We start from the raw sequence: 10,495 nt of genomic DNA, 5'->3' as shown, positions 1-10,495 counted from the left end.
TTCATCTTCATCTTCATCTTCATCTTCATCTTCATCTTCATCTTCATATTCACCTTCGTCTTCATATTTATCTTTTCCTTTATCCTGATCTATATCTTCATTCTTTTCTCCATTTACGTATTTATCCCCACCATTGTTATTATGTTAGGTAGTTAAATATTCCTTCCTCTTTTTCTTTACATTGTTTCTTTAGTGATATCATGTCATGTGTTGAAATTGGGTGTGGTGAGTTGCAGTGTGGTGGAATTGGGTGTGGGAGTCACGGTGTTATGAATTCAGGTGTGGTGGTCTGAAGAGGTGTGGTGAATTTAGTTGTGGTGAGTTGAGGTGTGGTGAATTAAGGTGTGGTGAGAAAGTTGAGGTGTGGTGAATTAAGGTGTGGTAGATTAAGGTGTGGTGAGTTAAGATATGGTGAGAAAGTTGGGGTGTGGTGAGTTAAGGTGTGGTGAATTAAAGTGTGGTGGATTTAGGTGTGGTGAATTAAGGTGTGGTGAATTTAGGTGTGGGGAGTGAAGTAGTGGTGGATTTAGGTGTCGGGAGTTAAGGTGTGGTGAATTAACGTGTAGTGAACTCAGGTGGAGTAAGGTTTTAAGCGGAGTTGAGATGAGTTGAGGTGAGTTAAGTTAAGTTAAGGGGTTAAGTTAAGATAAGTTATCTTTATCCTTATCTTCATATTCATCTTCATCTTCTTCCTCGTCTTGGTCTTCATCTTCTTCTTCATCTTTATCCTTTCCTTTATCCTGATCCAAATATGTGCATTCTTTTCTTCATTTACATATTCACCCCCACCATTGTTATTAGGTTAGGTATTTAAATTTTCCTTCCTCTTCCTCTTCCTCTTCCTCTTTGTCTTTATATTTAGGTTTCTTTACTTTTATTTTAATTTCTGTATTTATCCCTTTCTTCTTCTCCATACTCAAAATTATCTTCATCCTTGTTTGAGGCTAATCTATTCATGTACATACATACATACATCTTATTCCTAAACTGCTGCTTACCACGTTTCTTTAATTCACTATCAATATTAAAGCATACATTTAGGAGGCATTTCCGCCCCAACCATGAACATGTATGGCATTGGTATTGGTGTGACTTTTGAATTGATTTTTTCGCTCTATTTTAAACTAATTTGAAATTTTAAAAATTGCCTGCACATCAGCATCAAAATACCTTTCTAATGATATATAATTGTTTATACCTTAGAAGTACAGTTTAGCCGTAAAAGGGGTGTAAAGGAAACATGATTGCCTATTTATATAATTGATGATATATAAATATATTGTGTTCGTTTGTCACGGTCTACAAAACTCGAGAACGGCCGAACCGATTTGAATAATGTTTTTCGTATTGTTCAGTATAATACCAGGATCAATGATATCACAAAAATTTGGAGGGTTGCCACCTATTTCAACATTTTTAAACCCAATTATATTGATAAAATAAAGGAATTATTACAATATGGGTATCAATTTAAAGAGGTTTAAGAAAGATAACTGCTGGTAACATTTTTGAGGAGGGATGCCACCTATTTGAAAATTTTAACTCAGTCAAATTAATAAAATAAATTAAATATTGGCATGTGGGTGTCAAACTAAAGGGTTTTAAGAAGGCTTACAGCCAAAAATATGTTTCAGGAAGGTTGCCATATGTTTGAAAATTTAACTAAATTACGCTGAGAAAATAAAGAAATATTACAACATTGGTATCAAATTAAAGAGGTTTAAGAAAGATAACTGATGGAAATATTTCTGAGGAGGGTTGCCACCTATTTTAAAATTTTAAGTCAATTAAATTGATAAACTAAATGAAATATTGCTATGTAGGTATCAAACTAAAGAGTCTAAAGAAGAGAACTCTTACAGTCGAAAATATTTTAAAGGAGGGTTGCCGCCTGTTAAAAAATTTTGCGCAATTTAATTTATAAACTACATGATGTATAACAATCTAGATATTAAATAAAAGATGTTTAAGAAAGATAACTGCTGGAAATATTTTTTAGTAGAATTGATTTTGAAAATTTACACTCAGTTAAATTGATACAATAAATGAAATACTGCAATTTGGCTATCAAACTTTAGATTTTTAAGAAGGTTTACAGCCGAAAATGTGTTTGAGGACGGTTGCCACATGTTTGAAAATTTAACTGAATTTAATAGATATAGGTATCAAATTAAAGAGGTTTAAGAAAGAAGACTTTTGGAAATACTTTTGAGGAGGGTTTCCACCTATTTGAAAATTTTAACTCAATTAAATTGGTAAAATAAATGAAATGTTACAATATCGGTACCAAACTAAAGGCATTTGAGAAATCTTGATTTAGAAATAATTTCAGTAGGATTATGCCCTAAATGTAAAGACTGCAAATATTGGAACTAAGTGAAGTAATACATAAGTGGTTCCAAACGAAAAGTGTTAGGGAAAGCTTTACTTGAGATTTTTTTTTATGTTTCCACTTATCCAAAGCCGAACAGTTTAACTGAAGAAAGAATTTACAAAATCTTATCAACGAAGATTTGGTATACAAATTTCACAATGAAAAAATTAATAAAAAATTCTGATATAAATGAAAAAATAATAAAAATCATACCTAACGAAAACATTAAAAATATCCTATGAAAGCTGTTTAAAAAATACCTAATAAAAACTTAAAATTGTTGTACCATTCCCTAACATTATAAAATACTTAACTTTAAATAATAAAGAATTTCACTTGGGGTCGCCATAGTCTACTACGTACTATATTGCGAGTAAAGAGAATGTGCATCCTTTATCGTTGAGTTATTCCGACTTTCAAATATCTAAGAGTAATACCTTAGTAAAATACACATCTACCTAACAATACCCACATTTTTTGTTTTTGCTAAATTAGATGAGCTGCTTCGTGTTTTTAGCAAATCTTTTCCAAAAATCAGCAAGAGCAATTCGAATAACGTAGGATAATATTATGAAGATTATGATTATTATTATTATTCTGATCTCCTATTATGTGCCCCATCAAACAAATCACAATTTAAAGCGTGAGCAGAAAGGAATTTCCGATCGCATATTGCAAATGCTAAGATAATAAGAGCTGCAGAACTGAACCACTCACGAACAATTTTTTACAAGGGCGTGTAATTTTTGGCGTATGCCAATCACATCGATATTATCGGTAATAAAAACCTCGAAGTCTGTCCTGCCTTTTCTAAGCTGGATAACGAAGCATAGCGATTGAGTTTGGTGATCAATGAGGACAAGACGAAGTATTTCCTGTCATCAAACAAAGAGTCAGGGCATTCTCGCGTTGGCACCCACGTCACTGTTGCAAGTTGTAATTTCGAGAAAGTAGACAATTTCGTTTAGTTGGGAATCAGCATAACACCGATAATAATGTCGGCATCGAAATCCAATGCCGAATTACTGTAGCGAACAAGTGCTACTTTGGACAGAGTAGGCAATTTGGGAGCAGCGTTGCCGTTTTGGTCCAATTGGACCAAAATTGGTAGGCTCATTATCCTTTGGTAGTTTGGTTGGTAGGATGAAGCTTTTGGTAGGCAAAAGTGAAATTGCAACCAAATTGAGCAATAAAATTTGTTTCCTTAAGATTGCATACTGCCAGTGCTATCTACTATTTATAATAACTCTAAAAATATCTATGAATGGTAGCCCTGTATTCATAGCAAGCAAAGGAAATAATGACAAGAGAAAGAGTGAAAGAAAGATGTTAAATGTCAAAAACTTGGCATTTGCGCGCCTTTCTTCAATTGAATTTAAGAAACAAGCGAAAAGATTAGTGATGGACAAGTAAGTTAATTTTGCTTTAAATTAGTTACTTTTTAATCGTTGTTTATTTGCAGGTTTATCTATAAAGCCTCTAAACCGTCCGAAGTAAATGTGGACAATAATAACGACGTCTTGTTCAGGTAAAAAATTGCGACTAAGTAGGCATGTACATATGTGTCAATTAACAAATACTGAAAATTCTCGTGGTGATGAAAACTCGCCTGCTCCCAAAAACCAAACTCAGAAATAAACTAAACATCAGTACAATAAATAGTATTATGCACTGTAAAGAACTAGTACAAAAGGCTGATGCACATTACGTGTGGTCAGCAAAAAGAGATCTCAAAGGTGTATGATTTTTTTACAAACGTTTTGTATACAATTAGGGGATATAAAAACTTTTTGTTTTTGATATAATATAGGATATAAAAACTTTTTGTTTTTAAACGAATAAAATGCTTGAAATTGTATTGTCGAAGAAAAAAAAAACACGTTTGAAATGAATTGAATTGATCTCAAAGATATATATACTGGGTAAGTTTTTTTTACAAACGTTTTGTGTACAATATTTTTGATACTTAGGTTATTCACACTTGCTTGGTTATCAGGTTATCTGGTTAAAAATTATTATTCTGTAGTGTATTTTATTGTTGTAAACTGAATAAAAAATATAACCACATAACCATATAACCTGATAACCAAGCAAGTGTGAACAACCTAACTTTTATTTAAACGCATAAAATGTCTGAATTTGTTGTTTTATACATCAAAATGTTTGAAATGAATTGAATTAATATCAAAACTATATACAATGCTTATAACTGTTTTTTATACGATACGTTAATTAATTTATTTAAACGCCCGAATTTATTTTGTGTAAACTTCAAGTATTGCACGAATGGATAACCAACTGTAGCACAGTAAACCATATTATTAGGTATTTTAATTTATACCTACTGTTAATCTGCAAAACCTGTAAATTTAATAAAATCTCGTTTTATTGATAAAAAATTTTTTGGAAGTTTGCAAACTGATTTGGTAGGCTTTTTGGTACCTTAAAATATACTCAAGTGGCAACGCTGTTTGGGAGTAGAGTCTTCTCTAACAGCCGCACTCAGAAACGTTCCTTAAATTAGCTCTAACGGGCACTTAACTAATGATCGTTAAATCTGTTAATTAACGTTTCCTCTCAGAGTTAAAAATTATGAAATAAAAAATTTAAGTATGGCCCCAGTTGCGGCCCTTCATTTTTGTGGCATCACTCACTTTTTTCGTTCAGTTTGAAATAAAATATAAAAATAAGTGTTTATATCGTTTTGCGCGCACTGCCTCAACAGATGCAATGGCTGAGTGAGCAGAGCACTGGCGTGCCATTCGAGGAATCCGAGTTCGAGTGCTAGGGCAGGAAAATTTTCTTTTTCCATTTTTATTTTTTTTCTTGTTTAATTTTTATAAACTATATTTATTGATTTTTTTTGCTTTTTTGGTCTAATTTTCTTTTGATTTATAGATTTTATTGCTTTAAAAAGGAAAAACATTTTTTTAAATTTAATTCTGGCATCTGTCTTTCAACTCACCTTAGTCTTTCGAGAGACAAAAGTCTTTATATTTCGGCAACTATCTCGAAAGCTCTTTTCTGTATTTCGAATGAGTAATTGAAAGATGTGCTAATAGTGTTATTATATTTATAGTTTAGCAATAAGTTTTCTAAAAACTAAACGAAATGAAAAAAATATCTTTTTGAAACAGGAAAAACTAAAAATTTGAAAAGCTGAAAGTAAAAGAAAAAAGATGAATTAAAAAAATTTCCAAGCGTTAAATAAAATAAAAAATATGAATTTTTTCTGCAATAAATCTTAAAAAAATTTTATTAAAAAGAATTCCTTGCCGAGGATTGAACTCAGATCTCCTGAATAGTATGAAAGTGCTCTGCTCACTGGGCCGTTACTACTATTACAGCAACGTTAACGAAATAGAAATTTATTGAAAACAAACAAAAAATTTCAAAATCATTCGTTAAAAAGTTAAGTAAAGGTTTTTGTTTACTTAACTTTAATGTTCATTAAATGCCGTTAACGAATCATTAACTGACTCTGAGAGGGAATTTTTTTAAATATTTACTGAGGGACACCTAAAGTAATCATTAAACGACTCTGAGTGCGGCTGTAAGTCACTTATCATGCCCATGCTGGTATATGGCGCCGAACAATGGACAATGACAACATCCGATGAGGCGGCTCTTGGAGTATTCGAGAGAAAGATCTTACGGAAGATTTACAGGCCTCTACGCGTTCACGACGATGAGTACCGCAGACGATAGAACGATGAGCTGTATAAGCTTTACAGCGGTTCCATTGGCTTCGCCATGTCGTTCGAATTGGAACCACGTTCCAGGTCTAATAGTATTCGACTCGCAATTCGCTGGGTGTACCAGAGGAAAAAGGAGGTGCCGACTGCACTGGAAAGACCAAGTGGAGAAGGACTTGGCTTCACGTGGCATTTCCAATTGGCGTAAGTTGGCACAGAGAGAAGCGACTGACGTGCTTTGTCGAACTCGACTAAAATCGCTTATGCGGTTACAGCGCCAAATAAGAAGATGCAAATGATAAATGACCTTCTTCTTGGATGCGTCAGGAGGAACTAAGAGAACATTCCTTATAAGATTGTGGCAACGGTTCAATGAAAAAATTACATAGCCGTAGCTCCCGCTTCGTCTGGAACATCTGCGACATTTTTACCAGGTGGAAACACTTCTCATTTAGCTATTATGCTGTCATTGAACATACAAATCATCCGGTATGGGAAAGTACTTATTACAAAAATGTAAACTCATTGTTTGGAATGAGTGCACGATGGCACATGAAAAATCTCTTGAGGTTCTTGATCGATCGGTGCGAGATTTGCGTAGAAATGTTCCACCATTCGGGAATGCATTGATATTGCTCGCAGGAGATTTTACGCAAACATTGCCTGTAATTTCTCAATTGACTCCAGCGGACTAGATAAATGCTTGCCTGAAATATTTAACATTGTGGCAAGACGAACTTACATATATTGCAGTTGACTACGAATATGCATGTCCAACTACAGAGCGATTAATCAGCCTAGGTATTCTCGAGACAATTACTGAACTTAGGGAACGAAAAGCTGCCTGTGAATGAGAGATTAGGACGAATTTTATTGCCTAATAATTTTTGTAACTTAGAAACATCGAAAGGAGAACTGATCGAAAGAATGTTTCCGGATATTCAAATTAATTATAGGAGTCACGATTGGCTCAGTGAACGAGCTATTCTTGCCGCAAAGAATAAGGGTGTCTATCAACTCAATAATGTTTTTCAATCCAGCATTCGAAGTCATGAAATAACATATATTCAACGTAATTTTTGAATTCGATTGATATTCCAGGGATTACCCAACGTACTGAAATTCAAAATAGGTGTGGAAATTATATGTTGCGGAATATTAATTAGCCAAAGCTCTGCAACGGCACGCGACTCGAAGTTAAGAAATTGATGAACAACGTAGTGAAAGCTTCAATTTTAACGTGGCCTTTCAAAGGTGAAGAATTCCCATGATTCCAACCGATATCCATTTCAGTTTAAAATATGGCAAATCCCAATTCAATTGGCATTCGGAATCACAATCAGTAATGCTCAAGGTCAACCTTTTAAAAAGTATGGTTTAGATTTAGATGACGATTGCTTCTCACATTTACAAATCTATGTTGTGTGTCGGCAAACCAGATAGCCTTGATATCTATACAGAGAATTGAAAAACGAAAAATATTGTGTACCTAGACACAAGTATTGCAAAATCAATCTTATCTGAAACGTATGTTTTGCTTCGTTACTCATTTATCATCCAAGTAACAGGAATATGCCACAGCAAAGCATGGCAGGATACAACTAGTAGTATATATATAGATAATACATATATATATCTATGCACTTATGTATATATAAAATCTAATTCATCACCCCTCTTCACTCAAAACCCCTTCTTAAAATGGTAGGAAACAAAGATCTTCTCGAAGCAGACCCAAAGCTGGTTTCTGAATCTAAGTAGCGAGAAGCTCGAGGTCCAGAGGAGATAAAGAATTTAAAAAATTCATTTTTGAAACCAACAGATTGGAGGTATTTTGTTCTTAATGGTCTACTTCTATTCTTTCCGTCCAAATTGAATCCCTCATTAAAGTTAAACTGTCTCAGCTCGACCAAAATTGGCATTTATCTTCAAGTACCGCCATGTGACACTCAAGATTTCTTTGGCGGATACGAAGAATGGCCAAGATTTAGAGATATGTTCACATCTGTGTACATAAAACACCCCAAACTTACCTCAGCGCAAAAACTATACCATTTTAGACACAAAACAAAGGGCCAAGCAGGAACAATAGTGAGGTAATACCCGCTCTGTGATGAAATCTTCGATCTCGTTTGGGAAGCTTTAAGAACGCGATACGAAAATCGAAGAATTCTAGTTGATAACTAACTGAAAGCATTGTTTACTCTTCAGCCCGATAATGGTGCAAAATATAATAAATCATTGTCTCTCCATCTTAAAAGCCCAAGGTGTTTCCACATCGAATTGGACCCAATCTTAGTGCACATATGCACCTCAAAATTCCCGGAAGAAACCCCTTGCTCTTTGGGAACAAACTCTCTCATCGAGAAAAGATCTTCCACTCTGGTCCGAAATGAGCTCATTCCTCACCACTCGATACGAAGTATTGGAGAGTTTAAACACTCGCAGACCTGCCAGACCGAAACTAAATCATTATTCAACCCAAACCTCTACCCAAAAATTAAATTTTCGAAGTTTTCAACCCTATTTCAACTCAACTAAGTCTCAAACTCTTAACTCGAACCCGAACTCTACAAAAACGCGTGCTTACCATAATGAGCAAAGATTTGTCAACTCATGCAAATTATGCAAAGCTGTCCCCGCACACCCACTTAAGTCTTGTTCTAAATTCAAAACACTATCAATTCAAGAGAGGTTGAACTTTATCAAAGAGAGCAATTACTAAAAAAAATGTCTGGCATTTTCGCAAGCCTCAAGGGAATATGGAAGTAGCTGTACTTGTGTTTACTGCCAAAGACCACATCATTCAATGCTGCATATAAATAACAACTTAACTCAAAAATCCAATTCAAATTTAAGCGCCAACTCAAATTTGAACTCCAATTCAAACTCCAAACCAAAAAAATCTGCAGTTCACACAACAACGGCTAGACCCTCAAATCATTCCCTGAATCTTCAACAACTACCAATACGAAATACTCTGAATACTGAAGAAGAACAAGATTTCGTTTAAGCTCACCACTCAAGCAGTAAGGAAAAAACTCTACTTCCAACCGCTATTACCCATTTTACACTTGGAAGACGTTTATAAATTACGAGCTTTAATTGACCCTAGCTCAAAAAAAACATTCATCTCGTCCAGAGTGAGAAATGTATTAAAACTCCCTACGAAAAGGGCCCACTATGAGATATCTGGCATTGGACGTAAAATTGTGCAAAACTCGAATCAAATTTGTTTGATAATAATATGCTCAACGGACACATGAATAAGAATTGAAACTAAGGCCATAGTTCTGCCACAACTCACTCAATTTTTTCCGGCCTTAAGGTTAAGTAACATCAATCCTGCCGATTCTCTTCCTTAGATCTTCCCGATCCCACCTGTTTTACTCAAGGCAAAATATATCTGGTGATAGGCAGTGACCTTAGCCCGAAAATATTTGCACCAGGCCTACAAAATGTGAGTGGGGGATTGTTAGCACAAAATACCATTTTCGGATGGATTTTGAGCGGCCCAGTCCAATACCAAGTCACATCATTTTCGACACGAGTCGAAGAAACCACAGGATACTGCCTAACCGCTCTACTAAAATAGTTCTGGGAACAGTCTACTAAAATAGTTCTGGGAACAGGAAGACCTCTCGGACCCGCCTCAACTCTCGGAAGAAGATGACATTTGTGAGAAGTTATACAGGACCACTACAATCAGACGAGCAGATGGCCGATACGAAGTTCGGCTACCGTTTAATAAGTAAATCCCGGAATCCGTTGCTTTAGGACACTCTCGATACTCCAGTATGTGCCAATTTCTTAGTATGGAGCGCGATCTCGCTAAAAAGGAGGACATTAGCGATACATATTCTAAGGTCCTCGAAGAATATATAACACTCGACCACATGGAGCCCACAACCTCTCCTGAAGTAGTTAAAAGTGGAAAGTACTACTCATTTTACTTTCCCCATCACGCTTTTTTACTGCCCGAAAGCAAAACCACTAAAGTGCGAGTAGTTTTCAATGCGTCCAAAGCTACCAGCTCCGGAAACTCGCTCAATGACGTTTTTTACACCGGTCCCACTCTCCAAACTGATCCCGCAATGTTGATAACACTGGTCGACGGCCAAAATTTACCAGAGACGCCGTTATGAAAATCGTATGTAAAATCACCCCCTGATTCCGAAAATCAAGGTTATTTTTAATTTTATGGTACCGTTTTTGAGATATTTGCAATTTACCGTTTTTGCAAAAAAAAAAAAATTGGGTCCACTTAATCATATATATCTCAAGAACGAATTAAGCAATTCCAAAACGGTTTGAAGCTTTTAAAAGGTAATAAAATTTTCTATAAGCTGTGCATACAACACTTTTTGCCAGGCCCTGTAGATTCAAAGATAACGAACAATCATTACCGATTTTTTCAATTTTTTTT

The 10,495-nt window shown here is 34.9% G+C and overlaps 1 protein-coding gene across 2 annotated transcripts in view; it reads right to left on the bottom strand.

The window, feature by feature from the left end:
• LOC118749821 (glutamate receptor ionotropic, kainate 3-like) overlaps positions 1-10,495 on the bottom strand; it is a 103,565-nt gene that overhangs the window by 26,700 nt on the left and 66,370 nt on the right. The gene's annotated exons all lie outside the window — the stretch shown is intronic.

Source organism: Rhagoletis pomonella, unplaced genomic scaffold (assembly GCF_013731165.1).
Source record: "Rhagoletis pomonella isolate Grant_MI unplaced genomic scaffold, Rhpom_1.0 Rhpom_scaffold_00058, whole genome shotgun sequence".
In the NCBI taxonomy this organism is placed as follows: domain Eukaryota; kingdom Metazoa; phylum Arthropoda; class Insecta; order Diptera; family Tephritidae; genus Rhagoletis; species Rhagoletis pomonella.
The sequence above is the reverse complement of the archived record's forward strand: the minus strand, read 5'-3'. Positions and strand labels throughout refer to the sequence as shown.